General features: G+C 41.5%; 1 protein-coding gene across 5 annotated transcripts in view; it reads right to left on the reverse strand.

Moving 5' to 3' along the window:
• Positions 1 to 24221, reverse strand: part of sdk2b (sidekick cell adhesion molecule 2b) — a 275577-nt gene that overhangs the window by 84807 nt on the left and 166549 nt on the right. The gene's annotated exons all lie outside the window — the stretch shown is intronic.

The raw sequence follows: 24221 nt of genomic DNA on the forward strand, positions 1-24221 counted from the left end.
ATAAATCGTCTGTGTGCTTCCTGTGCAATACAAAGCAATTATTGTGTGTTAGAGGCCCCTAATTTGCATACAGCACAGCTCATGCCAGAGGATGCTCCCTGGGGCCACGGCCCAGGTCGACTAAAAGCTGGGGCATGTGAGCATGTGTGTTTGTGTGTGTGTGTGTGTGTGTGTGTGTGTGTGTGTGTGTGTGTGTGTGTGTGTGTGTGTGTGTGTGTGTGTGTGTGCGTGCAGGTTAATGTGTCAGACGGACGCTCACAACCCTGTCTGCAGCACACAGTCAATTAAATCAGGTCTCTCATTAATGAGAACAGTGCCAGGTACAAATGCCTGCCCTGGAGTAGGAATTCATAATTGAGAAGAACTTGGAGAATTCATTTCTAAAATAACAAGAACTAAAGTCGGAACATTTGTCCTATTTTCCTCCAAATACTCTATAACTATAAAACTAAAAAGGTCAAAACAACCTTTAGAAATTCTCCTTAGCACCATCAGTCTTTAGGCTCTAATGTCCCACACATAAAATTTAATGGAAATGTATTTATTATATATATTTTAATAAGACCGCACACAAGTTTGGAAACTATTTGAAAGAAAATAGTGAAGCTAAAAGTGAAACTTGAACTTGAAAACTTGAAATTCATTCATGTTTCTATAGCAGTTAAACCATGAAAACATTATTTTGTGGTTCATATTTTCAAACATATGCCACTTACATGATAATGTACCCATGACCTCAGACAAAAATTGTTTCACCCTGTATTCAGGATGGTCTCCTTTCTTTCACGGTGAACAAAAGCACATTGGATTGAAGGTAACAAAGGATGAATATTGGCTAGATATGTAAAAATTATCTCGCCAGTTTGAACCCTTGTGTTTCTTGTCCTTTGTCAGAGAAGAAACCTTTTTTTAATTTTCATGAAAACTAATTTTTTCAATAAATGACAGGTGACTCATTTTCTCAGCTCTAGTTAGCCTAGTGCAAACCACACGGCTGTTTTTTTTACAGATAAGTCAGGCAGTCAACGCACACATGGGCTACTTTCCAGATCCCAGAAGGCTGCGGTGCTGCGTTGGCAGCCATAGCAACATCCCTCGTAGCTTAATCCCATGGTCTGGTGCTCCAGGACACAGCATACATATTTCAGGTGCAGCCTGGGGGCCCCACACATACAGACAAACACAGGAGCCTATACTTTGTACACTTACATATAAAAAAAACCGTACTAATAGGTGTTGATAGGTACAGCACACTGTATTCATTACACATTTGTAATGAATGTGTCTGGATGTTAATGAGTGTTGTGGATGCCTGTTTGGGTTTACAGTGATTTTTGTTTACATAACTTGTGTGTGTGTGTGTGTGTGTGTGTGTGTGTGTGTGTGTGTGTGTGTGTGTGTGTGTGTGTGTGTGTGTGTGTGATTCTTTGATGGCAGGTGTCTGGATGTATGTGTTTGTGATGCTGATGAGGATGGAAGTTTGCTGGTGGTCTAACTGAGCCGCTAATGGCCCTGCTGGGTGTGAAAATCTGTTCTACGGTCTGTCTTTATTTAGCCCACTGGTATGGCCCTCTTGCTGTGTGTGTGTGTGTGTGTGTGTGTGGTATGTATGCGTGCATGCGTGTGCACAAGAAATGGAGAAGCTCCAAAATGTGCAAGTACATTTTCTGTGTGCATCTGTCGTGTGTGAGAGAGTGGTTTGGCAGGTGAAAGTGTGTGTGTGTGTGTGGTAAATTATATTTTTCTTATCCCTAAGAGACACTCAAACCAAGGCCAGCTATACACACATATATGGCACGCAGATTATACAGAACCAATCAGCTGTTCACTATTCTGTTCTCACACACACACACACACACACACACACACACACACACACACACACACACACACACATACACACACATTGCCCTAGCACATAGCTCTTGGCACATCTCCAGTGTATAATTGTTGGCCCTTTTTGTTCAATTCATGGCTCAGTGACGCTTCCTCCTCCTTGCCCGTAGCACTGCATTTCCCATGACACCATGCTGCCAGCCACTAATCTCTACTGTTGGCTGGTCTTCCAGCACTGCAGGTCCAAAGACCCCTGCACTGTCCAGGAGACTGACTCAGGAGAAGGAGACCCAGCCAAGGGCACAAGTTCATTAGTGATTATTATTTATTAATTTTTTGGTATGAGACTTGATATTGTCAGACTTCAGCTTGTAATAACAAGCCACAAACAGCACACATATTTGATGTTGCTATGGTGTTGGTATTTCCATTCTAGTCATTTTAGGATGCTGGTTCAGTCAATATGCAAAAGCAAAAAAAAGCTATATGAATTAGCTTGGAACAGGAATCAAATCGGAATCTACAAAAGTTTGAAAACTGATATCACTCATATTTCTGTCCTCTCCTTTGTTCTCATCTCCTCCAGTGTAGCGATAAGACAGCACTGTCTGGCCACAATCAATCAGAGCAGCTCAAACATTAAAAGTGTCTTCCATTTTAAACAGCCTGGGCAAAGAGGGACGGCTGTCGTAAATCTATGAGCTAACCTTTAGCCACGACAGGCTAAGCTCTCAGCTTGAATTCTTACCTTTATCACTTACCCCACAGCAATCCTCTCCCCACCTCCGATAATGACTTGAAAAGCAAGACTAAGCAGCTAATGACATGAAACAGAGCTACACACAAACAAAAGTTTTAATACACAGATGTGGGAAAGATTATGTACTGTCAAAATGATAGAAAATATAATTTATTGTATGCCAATACATGCTTCTACTGTATATTCCTGTTACTTTTTTGTAATTGTACATTTCTTCCACACGCATATTTGTGTACTCTGTAATCTGTGTGGGTTTAGGAATAGGTGTGTGCTTGCTCAGAAGCAAGCTGGTTTAATTTCCCACAAGATCCAGAAAGAAAAATCTCCTTAGTGCTGGAGTGTGGTGCACAGTACACTGAGCATATTATGCTATTATGTTTATGGAGGCAAATCAATTCCTGTATTATGGGACATAATAAAGCTGAGAAGCATCTCATGTGTCAGGATCATATGGCTAAAAATCCTGCATGAAACATCCCTACAGATAACCTTCGCTATGATCCACTGAAGTCCTTGTACACTAAAACAGGCAGGATTTGAGCCCACATCTTCCATTTACTGTAAGATTTTAAACAAATGTATGTCAGTGGAGATGTTCTACATCAGGAAAAGTGAAGAATTGGGTAATTTCAAAAAGGCAAAAGCTTGTAAGGGTTTATATTATGTTACAAAAGACTTTTACACTCTTGCTCAGATACAAGGAGCGCTGTGTGAGGAAATAAGTGCAGCCAGAGGAAATAAACGAACACACAGTCAACACGCACACAACTATGCGAGACAGTATGCATCACTGAGCTGACCAACCCACGGCTTAGGGATGGGGTTTGTCTGCAGTCCACCCCTGGCCTGCTGAAAAATTAACGCCGTGGAACATTGTTCGTCGGTGCTTAATAATGGATGTGCAGGTTACAGCAGGAGAATCATAGACAGAGGAAGAGAAAAGAGAAGTCTATACTCTTCCTATTGCTCTCTTTCTCTGTAGACTACAGAAGATGGAATGTACACGTTTGTGCACGCAAGTACACACAACACACACACACACACACACACACACACACACACACACACACACACACACACACACACAGAGGTGTCAGTTGAACTTCATAACTGCCCATGTGCGCACCACCATTTATTGAGCCAAGTTTGTAGTTCAATGTGAGAATGAACTAAAGAAGGGTGTTGCTAGTGTGTCATCCACAAAATAACACATTTCTCCCTCGCCTTGGACACCAATCATCACATCTTAGTCAGCCAAACCACATGGAGCGGATTTATTTTTATGTGAACACAGTATTATCAGTGAATAGTCTGTGTGCAAATATCACTGATATTTGGAGAGATGCCAAATAGCAATTCCGCCAGGAGGAGGACTTAATCAGAGCCAACAGGTGGATGCAGCAGTGTTGCAGCTCCAGCACTGGCAGAACGAGAGTGGGCAGGGTGGGCGCTGCCTTGTTGCAAAGGGAGGGTTTGATTTATGTTGAGACAACTCAAAACTGTCTGCCTGAAATGGCTCGCAGGTTTTCCATACAAAAGTTCAAAGAATGGAAATCCTAATGCTGAAAGTAAGGAATTTAGATTGGTACTACATGAAAATAGGTTTAGTGTTTGTTAGGGGTGCCTGACAAAGCTAAATTTCCAATCTCGGAAGGAGAAAAAAGTCAGAACACACACCAGAACTCAAAGTGTTCATAATTGCAGCTAATTTGTTACTCCTAGTAACGTGGGCGTGTCTTTTTCTCAGTGTGCAGTCAGAATGAAAAGAAAATTAAAGTGGCTATATGTAACTTTCCGTTCGTGTTGATTGCAGCGCCCCCTTCAGACAAAAGCGGTAGTGTTTTTACCACACTTGCTGTCGTAAAGGTCTAAGGGCCCTATCTTGCACTCAGCGCAATTGCCTTTGTACACCGATGCATGTATCATTCCTATTTTGCACCCGACGCACAGCGGACTTTTCCCACCAAAGACGCATGTCGGTAAATTAGGGAATGTATTTGCGCTCCCCGGGGGCGGTTCAGCGAAGAGAGGAGGCGTGTTCAGGCGCAAACGTTCCCTGGTGCTATTTTGCAGTTTCAGAAAACAATTCCGCCACTGACCAGGAAAAACCTGGTCTAAAGTCAGTGGCGCGTTATTCAGATGCTATTTTAGGGGCGCATGCTTGGCCATAATGCAGCGTGCGCACAACCGCATACACTTTGCTTCTCTCATCTACACGGACACAGCAGTTCCCATTTTTGCAAACCATACATAATTACAAGGAAAAATATTACTGAAAATGTGCTTCAGGTGTTTGGATAGGTGAGGAGGCATTTTACAGTACAGTCCTCAAAAAGTGGCAGCATTCTTTGTGGCTTGTTGTGTTTTACACAACATTTCCATGAATCATGGATGTGTTGATGACATAAATGAGGAAATATTAGAGGACTTAAGGAGACGTGATGTTGAACTACGGCGGGATTGGACACTCCGGCGGGATCTGCTCCGGGAGTAATGATGTAATGATGTAAATGATGTGCTCCTGATGGAGCGGGTGGACGGAGATGGAGTGGGGGGAGGAGGAAGGGGCACAACAGGAGCAGGTGGTGCGTTTGGAGGCCCATGCGCCATGGCTGCAGCAATCCTCTTCAGACTTGAGGAGATGCGCCCGAGAGGCCGCAGCAACATCTTGACAGCCACCCGGTCAAGACGGGCATTTATTAGTTTGCCGCATCCCGGACAGCTCCTGCTGGCGTGCGCCAGGCAAATCCGCCGTTATAATAGCAATCCGCCATGGAACAAGCGCGCCTGCTCTTAAAGGGAATGTGAGATGACACCAATGATGATTGGTTTATTGCACGTTACGCCCAAACCACACCTAGCTACTTCAGACCAACCCATTTTAGATTTGCGTCGGGCGCAAGAGTAATTTATCCCACCGGTAAAATAGCAACAGCGCCCCAGATCCGCCCACAAAGCTACTTGCGTTTCACCTTTGATACTTGCGTTTCAGATCGTTAAAATAGGGCCCTAGGAGTTAGCGTTACGGGGAGGTCATATAATTAGTTGCGATGAATGTTTTGCTCGGACAGATAATCATTTATTTACAATAAGAGAATACGTTAAGATGCATCGTTGCAAACGTCTGTTTGTGCTGGGTAATATGAATTTGTTGAGCACCAGCTTTAAAAATGAAATTTCAGCCACAATTGTCTAAATTGGCGCTGAGTGAAGATGATTAGTGCAGATCAATAGGGAGAGCATTTGATAACTAAAGTGGTTTTACGGAGGGCCATTATCCAGCATCTCTCCTCCTGATTCAACACTCACTCTGGAGTACGGCAGGAAATAATTCCACTTCATGGCCTTGTTAGAAGGCTTTTAATGTACTAGAATGGGCTTTTTAGTCAGTCGCTGTTATTGTCACATTGCAGCTGTGTGTTGGATAAAAGGGGAGTAGTCAAGATGCCTCAGTAAATGTCGTGTTAACATTGGTTCCTTTCTGATTATGTTTTTATTTTGGTCTCTCCTTCACCCTCTTTTGGTCTTTTATTCTTGCAGTCTCTTATAACGATGACACATAATTCACCCTGGATGATGAATGTCATGCATCAATGTATCTTATTGATTATTTAACGGGGGCAATGCACACAGTACATTTATTGCACCAGATATAGCTAAAAGCTCATTTCTGTCTGTAGTCCCTGAGAGGAAGCCACCAGTGATGCGCAGGATGACAAAGTAAAGGATACCAGTCTGTTGTGTTAATGTGCATGTGCGCAGTGATCAGTGCACTTATCGTAAGTCGCTTTGGATAAAACGGTCAGCTAAATACATGTAATGCAACGTGTTTGCTGGTTGTCTGTGTGTGCGTGCATATATTGAAGAATGTGCGTGCGTCCATCAGTCTGTGAATCTGTGTACATCTGTTGATGCACACAGGAGGTGAATGTCTTTTTCTGCACACATGCACACACATAATGTGCCGCTGGGATCTTGACAAAGTCTCCACACAAACAGAGCTGCATGCGCACACACGTTGCCCACATCATCCATCTCATTCCTGTCTCTGTTGGCGGCTTTCTGCTCATCCTCAAGCTCACACAACGGCATATACATATAAACAAGGAGACCCCCCCCCCGTCTCCTTGCGACACACACACACACACACACACACACACACACACACACACACACACACACACACACACACACACACACACTCACTGTATGCACCCCCTTTTACCTCCCCGGGATAAATGTGATCATTGCTCTGTCCCCTTTGTGCTCACCTAATGAAGGGCATGTCTTAATAAAGCCAAGGGAATGGATGGGGTTGGTTTCACTGCTCAGCAAGCCAATTAGCTCCTTTGTACCTTCTGCCATATATTTTTCTTTGACCTCCTGCTGTATTCTCTCACAGTAATCATGGTTGGTTTACCCCCTGCTTTCCATTCCCCTCTGATTGCCTCCACTGTGTACCTATTTATAAGTGTTTGGAGATCCAAAAGGAAGCAGCAGGAAGGAACACAAGTGCAGTAGTTAAGTGGACCAAATGCTGTGGTACGGTATGTCAAGCCGTGCTTCACTTCTTTATTCTTTTTGCTAAAAATCTCTTTTTTTTTTTTTTTTTTTTTTTTTTACTTATTAGTAGATATGTCATAACTTCTGGCCAAGGATGGGTATTTAAGTACTGACATAAATGCTCTACTGTAGTCTTTTATAATCCTGCAGGGGTCAATGTCAGTTCCTTTCATGTTTGGTTCTTTGCACTGTATATATGGACACAGAATAAAAGCCCACTGTGGCTATTCAGAGGAACCATAATCTTTCATTTGTATATTTTACATTTGGGTATTATTTGCTATCAGGTCACAGTATATTGTGCCAGTATACCCAGGTCATATAAGAGTGAGAGAAAGTGGATGAAGCATAAAAGAGGAGGGTGAAAGGAGAACATGGGCTGGAGGAGCAGAGTGATTATAAGGCTAGAGGTACAAACACATTCTCTAAATGCTAAGCTGCATATAAAGTCTAAGTTTAGGTTATGGGCTAAGAGACAATGGGCAGTATAGGGTTGCTATATTTATGCCCCATGCCTGTTTACTTTAAAATTATGCCCTCAAATTAGACAAACAATTAATATGTTCTTTATCAGACAGTAAACAAACCCGTACAGATATAACCTATTTAAACACCAAAAACTAAGTTGAATTACACCAGGTCACATCTGGTCGCTACTTCACAGGCTGTATTTTCACGTTTTTGTCCCTGAACTAATGTTCTCTCTGCGTAACACAACTAGGGAGTTGCAGATTCTCTGATAATTCAGTGTTTGTTCATCGCCACATCATGCAAACCTCTATTTTTTTTCAAATAGGCTGGCTTAATACAGATGGAAGGCCAAACATAGAGAAAAGAAATTTGAAACTCAACTCAAAGCCAACATGGACAAGTAGACCTTCATGCGACTCTACCGTACGTAACACAAGTTCAACTTTTCATTTGTACCAAGGAAAAAAGTGTTATTTCTCCTGTCAAGGGTTACATAGTCTTACTTTAAAGTGCTCAGAGAAAAAAAAATGGAAATTCAAACATAATTTCCATGCAAGGTACTGGCCTGACCACCGGGAGCAATTTGGGGTTCAGCAGTCTAAGGACATGTGGACAGGGGGAGCGGGGGCTTGAACCGCCAACCCTGCGATCAGTGAATGGTCTGCTTTACAGCACCTCCTGAGCTCACAGCAGCTGATAAATGGACCTTCAGGTAAGAGGTTTTCTCAACTGCTGTTTCATGGTCAAGAGTAAATGTGAGTGCATAAGACATTATAAAAGCAGTATATGACAAAAGGACAAACTGATGGCTGGGAAGGATAGAAAGACGTATTGTATCCAAAGCTGCAGTGAGATTTAGAAAGCCCAAAAGAAGTTGTCAACTGATAATAGTTTTCTGTTCATTACTTTAAGGGGCACACAGATTTGGTTTGGTAAATGTCATCTACAGCAACCTTTTTCAGCCAGAAAGATATTTGAAGTCAGTATGAACGTTTATTATTGGGATTCTGTGTTGTAGTGTGTTTTATTCAGTAGAGGTTGAGCTAGATTTTTTTTAAGTGGTAAGGTTTGCCTGTGGTAAAAAAAAAAAAAAAAAAAAACTTTAAAAGCTAAAGTACGGAGCCCCGGAAGGGTCACAGCAGGACATTTTATCAGGGGAGCAGAACGAGAACTTGAACGTTTTACCCCAACTGAATTTCTGTTGGTGTGATCTCCTGTCTAATATGAGATGCTTTAGATGCTCGCCTGTTTTACTGCCATATAACAACAGTGACTCAATACCAGTGGAAGGAAACAATTTTCCTTCCTTGAAGCCCCTGGTGGTGGACACCTTGGAGAATCACCAGTTCACATTTATGGATTCAACACCAGAAAAGAGTGTTTAGCAGTATCTCCCTAAAGTAATTTGTGTGCAGATCACAAAGTGGTAGAGACAAGTTTCATAAATGTTTGCTGATCGCCCATTACATCTAAATGTCTAAAACCAATATGTTTCTTGCACATCTTAAGTATGGTGTTTTTATTTTGATTAATCAAAATGAGTGAGATGGAAATATGTCCCTTTGGAAATCACAACCTGCATGTTGTAAAGTTGGAATAACGGGCCTCTTTGAAGAGGAATTCCACAGCCTCATAGAATGTATGATGCAATAAGAATACAATAGATAAGTAGATAAAAACCTACTTTAATCCATAAAACACAAAATTAAACTTGTTTTCAAAATAAACACACTTTTGAATGGGAAACAAAAGAATAGTTCAACAGTTTGAGAAATACTCCTATTTGCTTTCTTTCCATAATTAAGATGAGAAGATCCGATACCACTCTCATTTGGTACCAATTTTCTCATCTTATAGGCAAGAAAGTTAATAAGCATATTTCCAAAAATGTGAAACTATTCATTTAAAATAATAAGGTCAAAATATAGAAACATAGTGAAGGAGAGTAAACACACAGCTAAAGCTATGGCTTCATTTAGGTATCGAATTTGATGCTCCCTGCAGCTATGCAGTAATTAGCTCCAACAGCTTTAGGTAGCTTACCAAATGCTTTTCTCTCCCTCTACTTTTTCAACCTTCTTGCCCAATCACTCTCTTTCTCTCTCTCTCTCTCTATCTCTCTCTCTCTCTCTGGTGACAACCGTGCCATTACTGCATCTCCTAGGTGACTGACAGCTTCCTCAAATGGCAGTGTATTGGCTGCGCTGTGATTGATAGGTTTGCCTCACACCTCTGTAACCGTGTGTGCCATTGTTTGATGAGCATCTGGCTAAAAGTGAATTCTCAAAACACACACTCAGCCACCCCATTGCTCTTAGCGGGCTTCTCTTCCCCCACCACTTTAAAATATTTTTTTTCTATTGGATTGATTAAAGATGCACTCCAGTTTACAGTGCCAATTTTCCATCTCCATTACATAATGTCCCAGAAGTCCTGAAGAGACCTCTTCTGCTGGGTGGCCATCGTGCTTCAATGACTATCATTGCACTCATGAAACAATTTCCCAGTGTTTCTTTTTCAAATCACATACTCGATTCAACTTTGTCTTAAAACTAGACATTCAGGGCTTTTTATTTATGGGACTCCTTGTATGCATATTGCTGCAGGCATTTAATTTAGTCCTGGAAAAAAGAGAAAAACAATGTATTTGTCAGGCTCCTAATCTGCTTTAAGCTTGTAAAACCACATAATTCCCCCATCGCCCTTTGAGGGTTAAAAAAAAAAAAAGATTTAATGTCATCTCAGGCACGTATGTGCATTTACAGTTTTGTATGAAGCCCCCATTGTACCACTTTAGCTGCACTGCACAGAGAAAATTAGTTTGCCCTTCTGCTCTCTATCTGTGCCATATAGTGGCATACAATTCATACTGGAGTAAAATAGCTGAGATAAAGCCAATGCTGGAGGCCAGTTTGAGTATCACTGAGTGTGTGAAGAGATGAATTGTAATGTGTAGATATCTGTGGAAACCTACTAAATCCAACCGAAAGACTTGCATTACAAATACACACCAACACATAGGTAGACAAAAACACAAGTAAATCACAACCATATTGGGATTTCAATTAACAACATGTCTTGTTAGCACATATGCCGCAGTAAAAGTTGAATCAAGGCTGTTCCGAGAGGTTATGACTTATAGATTTTACGTGTGAAAATCCTCACTTCCTAAATCTCCAGAGTACACACCAGTGGAGCTTTATTCTCGATGGCTTCAGTCGACACAGCAGCCTGGTGATGAATGGGCAGTGGCACTGCATGCTGCATTCAGACCTACAAGTCCTACAAACTTTTCTCTGCCTAATGACACTGCAGAGGGCGGGGGTTGGACCATCCATCAGAGGTCCTAAGCTCATCACTGTCTATGGGAAGATAACACCGTCGTCGTGCAATGTGGAGCTTCACCCGTCCTTTACTCATCCTAAACTCGCTCTTTGTTTTCTTTTATAAGTGACCTGTTGCCCTCGCTCTTAAGTTGTCCATCTATGTGCTTGCTTTTCTTTTACCGTCCCTTCTCTCTCGAGTTTCTTTCAACTCTAACCCTAACCTACCATTTTAGGCCTTACTTAACTATGACTGTATGTGCTGGGAAAGGAAAGCTATGCTTAATGGAACTGATCGTGAGTAATGCCAGTATCTCCACCTGTGCTTTCAGACAAGTCATAATGTCTGCTGTGAAAAAGGTCTATGTGGCAACATCACCGAAAGTGGGTCAAACTGGGTAAGAAAGAAGAGTGGTCAGACAATCCTACTGGCTGTAATAATCCCAGAAAATCTATGAGTTTGCACAATGGAAAGTACTTCAGTTGTGTACAAAGGACAGTTTGGGTAACACTTTTAGCTCCATTTTCCCTTCCACAATAATTTGACTAATTTGGGGGTTTGAGCTCAGTTTGTATTTTATTTCAATTTCTTCAACTGTTTTCTCTTTTTCGCCTTCAACCTATTAACTCCATCCATGTAAACCACCTGCCCTCTTTCCATCCCACTTCTATGGTTGGAGGTGGGTGTCATGTCCCTGTCCAACTGCCTCCTGTCCTCAGTTTAAACATAAAACGATACAGGCGACATTGAACTCTGGGTATTGAAAGGAGGTGGGTGTGGCCTGATGTTTTTGAACGGCGAGGGGAAGGTAGAGCAAGAGAGACTAGGAGAGATGTAGTTTAGTCTAATTGTGCTGCCTTGCTCCCTTGTCACTGCTGAAGGTCAGAGCCATCCCTCACCAACAGCACCGCCATGACAGGTGAAGCACCTGTGATTGACATCCTATCAGCTGTCTTTTCACATCCTCACACATACGAGAACCCACAGGCGCACACGCACGGAGGTACACTATATATGTTACACAAAAGCATACACGCATGCACATACCTGCACAATATTCCACACACTTGCCACACTTGCACACACTTCCTTTCTTTCCCAAACACACAACGCGCCTATCCAGCCGCCATATTTCAGATGGCTCCCCATTCATTGTCACAATGACACTGGCCCTGACGAGGCACACTCCATTTCTCTCCAACTTCATGCTATCTGTTAACAGATCAGGTGTGGACCAATATGTATTCACCATCATATCACAATGGCCCATCAGCCTTCTGGCTGGTACAGAGAATAATGACTCATTTTAACAGTATTAGTGCCACGGCATAGTGCCACTACAAAGGGACCTCAGGAAACAGAAGGTTTCTGTTGCAGAGTAAAAGCAAAACGCATACAAAGCGGATGCTTCAGGGAACAGTAGCAAAGTGCCTGGAGAATCTCTGAGACCTTGAGTCTAACAGTATTGGCAGTGCACCATTTTGTGTAAAACACTATTACAATATTGTGCTGCATCTATAATACTAGGCACACATATTTTCTAACATTGACAAAGAGATTGTTGATGCCAAATTGTTGTATCACTAGTTTGTTTTGGCCATACTGTCTATCAGTTATGATATGATTGGACACACCAATATAAATTCTATAATAGGGGAATATGATGGCACTACTACAGTGAAATCCAAAGGTACAAGATCCACAAGCAGTTTAGCCAGCTTATTGAAAACACTAATTGGAGGTAACACTGAAAGAATGCATCCAAAATGACAGTAAAAAAGTGTTATCAAATAAGAACCAGGACGTCATATATATATATATATATATATATATATATATATATATATATATATATATATATATATACATATATATATATAAATATATATATATAAAAGAGATACTTTGGGTAAGCCTTTTACTGTTCACCTTAATTTTTTTCTTTTAAATAAGTCTGGCTAACCTGGAGGTTTGTTAACAACCTGTCTGAGACTGCTCATGTTTCTTGCCCCGTCTGACCATAAGCGATGGCGCTGCATTCCTCAGCAGATCATTTGTTGAGTATAATATTATTACAGATGGGAGTGATTAGCCTGACAAGCCAGACCCACATCAAGATGTTGGGTCTGTGAACTCACCATTGATGGAGCTCAATCCGAGGGGCGGGATAAATGGTTGTCTTTCAAATTCCCTCTGCACGTAATAGGATAGAGCTACAACCAGGCAGAGCAACAAAGAAGGTAGCAGAGCTAGTTGATAGATTAAACTTTTGCCGTATCCGGTCGGCAAAACTCCGAACACCTCTTCCTTTTTTTAAGAATGACTCCAAGTCTTCCAGAAGAACGCTGTTCCCAGCAGCAGCAGCCATAAGCCCGCCCACCGACTCTATACACAATGTGATTGGGCTGACCAGAGTTTGGTTTTTCCAGCTCGCAAGCCAACGGAGAGGGCCTAGAAGGCCAAAACTACGAACTTAGGAGCAAAGTTGAAACAAACTGGATTTAATACTTTAAAATGTTCACCTTACTCACGTGTATTTTGCCGAGTTATTCAGGTACTTCTTCGCTATTCATTAATTCACAGTTTTTTGCTTGACTTGTTCCGAACTTCGGTAAGTCCTCAGGCTTTATTTGTAACATATTTTAAACCTGGAGGTATAGAAAGTTTAAACTTTAACCATGTTTTTTCATGGGCTTTAAAGGCCAATTAAAGTCGTCATTATTCAGCTCCAAACTAGAACTCTCCACTGTCTCCACACATCTAACGCCAAGAAAAGCGGACTAGTGTCCTTGCTGCATTAGCCCAGCCTGTCCCAATCTTACAGTACCTGCTGCATCAGGCTTCTTTTATAATGCAGATCAGAGCCAAACACAGTCCTATGGTGCATTGTCTTGGTAAGAAGAGTGTTGTCATTGTAAGAAAAAGGGCATAGTGGCCTTTGCCAAGCTGTGTGGGCGGGATGAGATGAAGGGTTAAGGTCCTTCTAAAGCAAGATACCAGAAGCCGCTTGCCTTTGCCATTTATGTCCCAGATGGGGGTCACACAATGCAGCCTCCTTGCTTCCGCTTTCTTTGTGTTATCCCTCTGCTCACTACCTTTTCACTCTATCACTTTGTCCTTTATTGTGACCAACTCCCACACCCGTCTTCAAATTCTTTTTTACTCCGGAAAGAGAGCAAGCAGGACTGCCTCAGAGTGCCTGGGCTTCAGAAGATGTATAATAAATGCTTCATTGCCAAACAGATGGAAAATTACATACATCATTTTTGTACAAGTGTTACAACTCTGGTGGAGGGATAGAAAATGTAAAGACAAAACATTAACCATAAAAGGATCTGTGGAATACCAGCAGGGGCTCTTCTCCCACTCATTGAATTTATCTCTCCGATCATAATTACAGAGCTGTGTGATTGCAGGGTACAGATGTGTTAAAATGAGCGTGTGTGTGTGTTATGACAGCACCGTGGCAAGGAATGGCAAGCTATACTTTGCATTGATAAATATGAAAGAAGGCAGAAAGACCGACCTTTCTGGAGCCAATCTGAATAAGTGTGTGGAGCTGCTCTTGGGTACAGCTACAAGTGGAGTGGAAGTGTTCATTAGTCAATCTCAGGGCTACAAGGAGACTTCGACATGGAGGAACAGCAGTATTCTCACAGACTTCATTAGGGTACATGAGGTCTTCTTCAACATTTTTCCAATATAGAATTTTGTGTGTGTGCCGTTTAGCCTGCTGCGAGGACCAGAGGATGAAGCCGCGAGACGAAACGTAAACATGACGAATGAGCCGGTGTTCGTGCTAGGCTAAAGGCTTACCCCAGCAGACCAGCTCGCCCGACTGTTTTCACAGCAAACGCCCGCTCTCTGGACAATAAACTGGACTACATTTTTACACAATTTTGTTCCTCTATGTACTGTATATTGATGGAGTACAACATAAGTTTCTTATCTTATAGTGTAGCCTTGAATTATCTGCAGCCATGAGCATTTGGCTACATTAAAGTACTTTCACCAAAGGGACGTGCACACCAATAGAAACACTATGTCTCTCTCTGAAATGACATCAAATGACAGACGTCTAATTATTTCTCAGACCACTTGATATACAAATTGCTGAAAGATGGAATTTTTGCCCAACGACGCCAAACATTTAGTGTCTACCCCAGCTTTAATTACACGTTTACTCTTTGGCTCAATCCTATACATTATTCCGGTCCCAAAATTGTGTGGAGGGTTCACCATGTTCAGAGCTGATGGTAAGGAGTGGAGGTTTATTGCAAAACCTTGCACAAGAATAGTTGTGTTCACATCCAATCTAGGGCTGCACAATTAATCGCAATTTTATCGAAATTGCAATATGAACTAGTGCAATATCCAAATCGGCAAAATATGTGTCAAACTATTCTAAAATAAAGTATTGTGCTGCAGAGACATCCCAGCCTACAAATCGTATCCTACAGACTAAAGAAAAAAATCTTTCTTTGGTACAGATCCTTGCAAAAAAATCACACTTAAATCATTTTTTATTTTTCAATGAAAATGAGAATAATGATACAAAAATGATCATTCCCTCCAATATCGTAATATAATTAGGCCAAAAGCAGCATAGCAGATTCAGTATGAAACTTACCTTGCTGTATATTGCAAACACTCATAGACAATGTGTAAACACAGGATAATATAAACCCATCAGGGACAACTTTGCTTTGATAGCAGAAGCCTGAAATCATAATTTTCCATTCTTCTACACAATGGTTTCCCTGCGTGGGATCAGTAAAGTTTTTCTTAATACAATAAGCAGTATTTGAACAGGATATCTCAATCACAAATGAGGAACATCAGCACAATATTCGTGCATTGGATGTGCATAATGAGATGAAAAACAGCGCTCATACATAATCAGAGCCGTTAAGAGTAGTATAGACGTACTCTGGTAAATTCTCAACAATGCTCAAAAGTACTTATTTCATCCACTCTACGTCCAGATACTCAGCCAGCAAAACCTATCAGCAAGTCAAATCAGTCTACAACTAGGACAAAAAAGCCATATATGCATGCATTAAATACAAGTATAACCACATACGTAACTTTGTCTGTGAGGACCTTCACTGAACAATTACGCTAATTTTAACAATTTTAGCAATGGCCCTAAAAGAGCACTTGCAAACTCAGAATACTGTTTAGTAAAACTTTCTATGTATAAAAGAATCAAACAACATTTTGAGCTTAATGACAATTGGTTAAATTGTAACCTTGGCTGCCGCGTGTGTGTATATTTGTGTGTGCATATGTGTGCGATTTAATGACGAGAGAGGCTGCTCCTGAATGGAAGCCCACGGCCTCATACTGCACAAGGTCATTAGTGCTAATGCCACAGTTTTAGCCATCTGCTGAGATTGTTTACACTTGCCTAGATAATTAGCTCCTAATTAGTTGTGGATGGTGGGGAATATATGCTCTGTCTGCGTACATGTTTGTGTGTATTTAAAATGATGGTGTGTGTGCATCAGTAAATATACTATTGTTATTAAGAAAGGCAGGTTGACCTGGGCAATTACAGACTGGCTATAGGGAGGAAGAGAGAGACAAAGAGAGACAGAGAGAGAGAGAGAGAGAGAGAGAGAGAGAGAGAGAGAGAGAGAGAGAGAGAGAGGTAATATTAGAAAACGGTCCATATAATTGTCTGTCTACAATATCAAACACAGTTCATTAATTCCACACATGAAGAAAGAATTTATCTATTTGCAATAGATTCTTAATTGTAACCAAACACTTAAAAAGACATTCATCAGGGCAAAACAGCTGCACGGAGAGCACAAACGTGAGGACTGGGATGTAAATGTTTTTACTTTCTTAAGTTTTGCTCTCATTTGATTGGTATTCAATCTCAAAACATTTTTTTTTTTGCATTTGATATTTTTTAATTACATCACTCTCTTTTTCTCTCAAATTTATTGTATTTGACAGCATATTAAAGACAATTTTATCAGCATTGGGCGCCACAAATGGAATTCCATTCAACTCCTGTACCTTGATGGCAGCAAAAGTTTCAGAGCTATTTCAAAATCTGGCCCATAAACATCCAAAACTTGCTGATTGACTTTTGAATTGATTGAATGCCACCAGTGGTGAGAATGTTTTTTGTTTTTTTGTGATTTGGGTGAACTGATGCTTTAATGGCATTCCTTTTTTTTCTGTCCTTGAAGCTGCCCCCTGTGGAAGGACAACATTGTGCAACAAGACCACAGACACATTGCACATGTATGTAGTGAAGCTGCAATGAGCTGGCATTTTAATTTAAAGGCAAGAAAAACCACAGTCTGGCCCTCAAATCCAAAGAAACACAACATCCAGATTGTGCCTTTTCAGCATTTTCTGTTCAACAATTTCCCCTCGTTTTCTGCCTCTTTGTTCTTCTCTTACAGTTCGTATCAGAAGAGAACGCAGATTCTAATCACTTGATGAGATTACACCTTGTGCCCATGTGTTTGTAACAGAGCATGTGGTTTCTCCTATAATCTCCATGAGCCTTTATAGTAAAACAGATGTCGTGGAGGGAGATGGCCCTAATCCCGTGATGTACTATAATCCACAAGTCCTCTGAATGGTATCACAGAGGATATTATATTATATTATGTTTCCTAGTTCAGCAGTTGTTACGTGAGGAGAAAGGCAAGGTGGCTAAGGGGTTTGCGTTGGGGACTGGAGGTTACGTTAATGGGTGAAAGCAATGCAATCCGTGCATGACACAAATGTCAGTATAGCTGCAAACCAAAATTGTGCTTCTTTCTTTTTTTTTTTTAACTTCAACTCATATATAAAAGACTCTTTGAGAGGTCAGAGGTAATGTTGCTGGTCTCCCAGCTCCTGCATGTCTGGGTAGATTCAACTGTGCACAGCACCAACAAGCCTCTAAATCAATCGCTGAAAAAACAGCAGCATACGCCTTTGTTTTACAAAATAAGGACCAAAGGGGAATCAGAGACCCAAAGCTACCGTGGTGTTTGGATATTTGCTAGCATATCTGAAATGCAGCCTGGGGCCATATGAAAAGTTAAGTTGAAAACAGGGCTGTTTGCTTCTTTTTCTTGTAAGGAATGAGATGTGACAGCCATGGGTGTGGAAGAGCAGCAGCGGAGGAAAACAGTGAAGCGATGCTGTGGGGTTGATTTAACACGTAGGTATGGTGAAACAGATGAGAGGGGCATAACCTCAAGTCCACACTGTCAGATCCAGCAAGAGAGCTCATTCTGTTCTATTAAACAGCTTGAGTTGTGACCCTCTATGACAGGGTCTGTGTGTAGTGTCTCAAGTGCTTGCCCGGCCTTCCTCCAGATGTTGATAAGATTGCTCTTGACAGCAGATGTTTCAAATTTTCTTTTGCCGCAAACTTGAAACAGTGACAACAGTGACTTTTGTGTGGCTGAAGACCAGGATGCATAGTCAGGATTAAATGCTAACATATATCTACTTTGTCTTACTTCCCACACTCCATCTACATCAAAAACTGCCCACTTCCTTTCATAGATTGCTGCCTGTTGACTGGTGTAGAGTGCTGTTTACTGTACACCAAATGATGCAAACCTTTTCCTAGCAGTGTTTAGCTCAATAAACCCAGCAAAACACCACACTGGTACGCCGCAAAAAAAAGGAGTTGATTTCACACTAATCACTCATCTTGGGTAATGGAGCTTAAAGTCCATGGAGTATGAATCTCATAATAATAATGCCTCTCTATTGTTGATAAGAGGATTGAAAATTGAGAATGAGCAATGCAACAATGAAATGAAAAAAAAACAAAACACTTTCTTCTTCCCATTTCAATTTGGGAAATGAGAAGGAAAAAATGTCTTACAAAGATAATTATTCTAGACATGATACATATTAGTATATAATAGTCCAAGGCAGAGAGCATCACTTCACTCAAATGTAAAAGATGTGTTTTTAGGAGGGAGTTGAGAATAAAAATCTTGCCCGGGGCCCCCTGCAGCCAGCACAGTTCAAAGATGTTATTGGCCTCCATGATCTCTTCTGGACTGGGACTGGGGGAAAAAAATCCATATTTATGTTTTTACCAGATCAAAGGATCACTGTTCAAAAATAAACACACTATCCACTGCATCCATCGCCTCCCTCCTCCATCACTCAACACTTCAAATTCGAATAATTTTTCACCTCAGAAAATCATTGTTTTCACAGCTCAGCAGTGTTAACTAAGTTCCAACTGAGTTAGGTGCAGAAAGGAGTTTGATCTCGCCTCGGCCGGTCGACGCTCAATTGGACGCATTGTACTCAGATGTGATAAATTTAACTGAAGCGGAAAAGGTCAAACTCTCAGAGAAAGCTGACACCCACGGCTGGGGGCACCTCATTTTGAACAAACCTTCTCTTACTCCACACCACCTTGTGTGCTCTTTTAACTTTGCGTCGTGTTTTGCATGTCAAAGAAGGCCATGTTTTATCCCGAGGAGAGATGTAAAGACGAAGGAGCGATGTTGTGCGAGTGTCGGCTAGGAGGAAAAGGGCACCGGGGTTTCAGAGGTGAGAGGTTGGCAGAGAGGCGCTTTTGCTGTTATGGCAATGAGCAAAAAAAGAACAGCATCAGCTATTAAGTACAGCTTTAGATGTTTAAGATGTTTTAATGTTTTTGCAAGTATTGTTGATGTAGTGAGTTCATAAAAAAAATTCAAGCTGAAACATGCTGAAAACAAATCTGAACTTCAATGTTTAACATCTCCAAACAATCGATATGCATATGTATTATCTTTATGAAATGCTTAAAGTCAAATCACAAGTCATCCCTTTTTTTATGTGATCAGAAAGCCTTGACAATGCCAAATGTAGGTTTGGCAAAAGATTTTGGGAGATACTTCAGAAATCCTCCACTTTCAAAGCCTCTGAGTGGGTGGGTCGGTGAATGTGTTTGATTGAAAGAGAGGGGGGGGAGGCAGAGGCACCAGAAAAGTGAACTTGTGCCTTTAACTGTATCTTAAAAGACAAGAACAGACTGCCTTTTGTTAGCAGTGATATTAAAGGAATAGTTCTGCTTTCTTGCTGAGAGTTACATGAGATCATCTGCAGTGATGAAACTGGAGATAGAGTGGTTCTGCGTGGGAAACAGGGGATTAAAGGGTCAGTTCATCCATGAACTTACTTTAAGGCGTAGTTTGACTGTATTTCTTCCTGAGAGTTATATAAGAAGATTGATAACACTCTCATGCCTGTATGATAAATATGAATCTAAAACCAGCAGGCAAGCTTAGCTTGGCATAACTACTGCCAAAAAAAACAGGGGAAACAGTTAGCTCTGTACAAAGGTAAGAAATATCTACCTGACCTCTAAAGCGCACTAATTAACACATAATACATTTAGTTTAAAAAAAAAAACCGAATGACAGAATGTTGTGGTTTCACAGGTTGTTAACCCTAAACCACAAAGTTATCTCCTTATGCTTCCAGTCCTTATGCTAAGCTAAGCTAAAGCTGACTGCAGCTTCATATTTAGCGTACAGAATTAAGCGTGGTCATCAAGACGTCATCTACAAAGCTAATTTGGTTCGTGTCTAATGTCTCTTAAAAAAAAACAAGCAAGGCACTAATTTCTGAGAGGTATCCCCATAGCATATAGCTGCACTCTTTCTCTGTGTGAGAAGTTCTCATCAGTCCAAAGCTAAATGAAACACCAAGGCACCAAAGCAGAACTAATCCACCTACGTTTAAAATTCTACAATTATACCAAAATCACTATCCAATTATGCTGACACAGGACACTCAGGCACCCCCACACAAAAGAAATAAAGAAAGAAAAAGCTTTTACAATACTGTTAGCCAAGTCCACCTTGGACTTGCAGGAACACAATGTAGAAAAAGAGAAAAGAGGAGACTGAGAAAAAAAAAAGAAAAAGTGGGAGCAATTATGTCTGCCAAGGACAAAACAGTAATGTAATAAGACCCTGTGTCACGGAAAATGTCTTCCCACTGGGAAACATGGTCGCTGACACAATGCATAGATCAATAATCGCCCACTGGAGCTCCCGTCACAGGCCTAATCAAAAATAATAACAATGATAATAATTGTAATGGCCTAGTCACACTAATAATGTCCATAACAATTACAATGAATAACATGCTGTCCGATATGAAGCTTCTAACAGTCATTGTCCATTTAACAGAATTAATCATGCTTGTATGCTATAAGTGGATGTTTGGCACTCCTGCTGCTTAAATGGAACATCTCTCATCTGTCACCTCCAGTACAGATAACTGAAGCAAGAAAGAGACACATACATTTCTAAATGACGTGTCTCAACTCCAGTTGGACAGGGATAGGTCAGACTCCCTGATCAGGTGGATGGACGGACGCAGAGCGGAACCAAAGTCCGTGAGAGGGGGTGACGAGAAAGAAATGCTAATGGCCTAAGTGAGGCTTGTAGGGGAAAGTAGCATTAATACCCATTTAATGGACTGTGTGAGGATGTGAGGGGTCTGTGTGTCTGCGTAAGTGTGTTTTGTGTCAGACGTCGGCTCAAGGTTTAGCGGTTCTGCGCCGAGCCATTGTGTATTAGTTTAAGCCTCAGATTTAACCCCGCTGCACAGGGAGCAAGATCAGCTATAACTGTCAGCAAAGTTATTACAGCTACACACCAGTTGTAGGATTACTCTCTGTGTGATTTCGTGTGTGCCTGAGTGGAGGTGTGTGAGGAATACCAACGAGTTTACATTAAGCAGATGTGACAGTACAATGACATGTTGTTTGTGTGCCTCTGTGAGTGTCTAAATGTGTGCATACATGCATGATAATGTGTCACATTGCATGACATGCATATATGATATGTGCTTGTCTACTTACCTGTCTAAAGTAATCTGTTGCCTTATATATGTGTTGCTCTCTGTCACCTCGCCACTATTACTGGTGTGGGCATATTTGAAAGGAATGCAGTTTCTCTGACAGCGAAAACATGGATGATTGGATTGATCACGGCCGTTAATCACGCAATGTGATTAATGAAGGTAGTCAATGTTGAAGTGGATGTTTTTCAGTCTTAAAACATATAGGGCCCTATCTTGTACCCGGCGCAGCGCAGCGCAAAGCCCGACGCAAGTGTCTTTGCTAGTTGAAGACCGACGCAGTTGTCAGTTTCCCGTCCAGCGCCCACGTCGTTTAAATAGCAAATGCACCTGCGCCCATCTGTGCGCCCACGGGCGTGCTGGTCTTACAGGGAGGTGTGTTCAGGTGCGTTCTGGGCGTATTGCTATCTTGAGGCAGCAGGAAGTGATCGCGCTGTTGACCAACAGAAACCTGGTCTTAAGTCAATAGCGCAGCATTTCATTGTTATTTTAACAGCGAATTAGTAAAATGTGCCTAGGCTCGTGCACAGCCCGTGCACACTATGCTTGTTACACACACACACACAGGAAAGTGCAGCAGCACACAAATATGCAAAAGATTACAAATAAAAATATTACGGTGCAATTCCGCCATCATAATAGCAATGCGCCAAGGTACAAACGCGCCTGGCTTTTAAAGGAAATGGGAGATAACTTTTGATTTACTGAGTATCCCAAACGAAAAATACTGCAAACAAAACAGGGTTAATTCTAATTCATCACTTTTGGAAGATACATCGTTAAACAAAAGTTTCAAATGGCTGAAAAAACAATTCAAACGCACAACCGAGCGCTGGAAAAAAAAGGGGACAAAGAAACAAATGTGCTCCTGAAAGAGATGAAAGTGATCCAGGTGAAGATGGATAAAAAAACCAGCTCAACAGTAAGGTGGATGAATTGTACGGACCTCTGGAAAAGATTTTGAAAGGAGAACTTAAGAAGTGTGTCAAAGAAATACAACAAAATATTGATCTAGAAATAGGTGCGCTAAAATCACCCCAGGGCCAGCTGGAAGAAAAGCTTCAATTAAGCAATTCGAGTCTCTTCCAACAAGTTTGATCCTGATCTCACAATAATTAAATTATTCATTAATTCATTCATTCATCCATCCATCTATAAGGATTTCATGGAGCAAAGGCCTTTGGAGTTTGCATTTTTTTCACAGTTGCCATGACTGATGGATGAGCTAATCACAACACTGCCCAGTGTTTCAGTGGAAATTCAACAGACTATATTTCAACATTTCAAGGTCTACAAAAGCAGTTCACACACAGCGATGTCACACACAGTGAGGTGCCACTGCGGTAATGGGCGGCTTGGATTAGTCTGTAATGTCTATAATGAATGCATATCTGTGTTTGCGGCTCTGCGCCGCTGTGCGTGTGCACACAGTGTAAGTGGCTGAAATGCATTTTGCGGAAGATGACTTGATGACCACTCAGCCATATTACTTCCAAACCTCCCTGACTATTTCCTTCCAACATAAAAGTAGACAGACATCATAATCAAAATTGCTCAAACACAAATTATCCATCTCCAACCTCTCTTCAGTCAAGCACCCAGCTAATGGGTGTCTTCCTGAGCTTCCAGGTGGAAGAGGGAGGGAGACGAGAAGGCAAGACAGTTGTTCCATCTCGCTCCCTCTTTTCTTGTCTCTTATCTGCAGATGTCTCGTCTCGTCTCCCTCTCGACTCTTTTCAGAGGTTCTATTTTTATCAGGAGTTTTTTTGAGTTCCGTTCGAACATGCTGTCCCTCCGACAAAAGGAAACAAAATCTGTCTGTGTGTACAGTATGTGTCTGTGCGTACGTGTGGATTGAGATTGTGTGTGTATGAATGTGTGTACCCTGCCGGCCTGTTTGTGACATTTACGTGACTATTTACACAACCTACACATCCCCAGTTAAAACAGCAGACCCAAACTGAGTGCTTCCAGATGGAGACTCTGTAAACCACAGTGGCCCATGCCTTCAACCAAGCACACACACACACACACACACAAACACACACACACACACACACACACACACACACACACACACACACACACACACACACACACACACACACACACACACACACACACACACACACACACACACACACACACAGAGTGGAAGCCTGTCCTGCTGGGCCACACCATATCTCACTCTCCCACTATGTTTATCTCTAGTGACAACTTTCTAGGCCAGGCTATTGTTTCACTGTTTATCTGAACCTCAGGCTCCAAAACCAGCAGCACTATGATTCAGTCTTTCTGCTCCCTTTTATAGACTGTGGGTATGAATTTGGAAAGAAAGCGGTTTGGAGAGGAATGAAGTCGGGGATGCAGCATGCTAAGAAATAAATGTTTTGTTCAAGGCCTCTTGAAGGTCTTATCA

Source organism: Perca fluviatilis, chromosome 21 (assembly GCF_010015445.1).
Source record: "Perca fluviatilis chromosome 21, GENO_Pfluv_1.0, whole genome shotgun sequence".
NCBI lineage: Eukaryota > Metazoa > Chordata > Actinopteri > Perciformes > Percidae > Perca > Perca fluviatilis.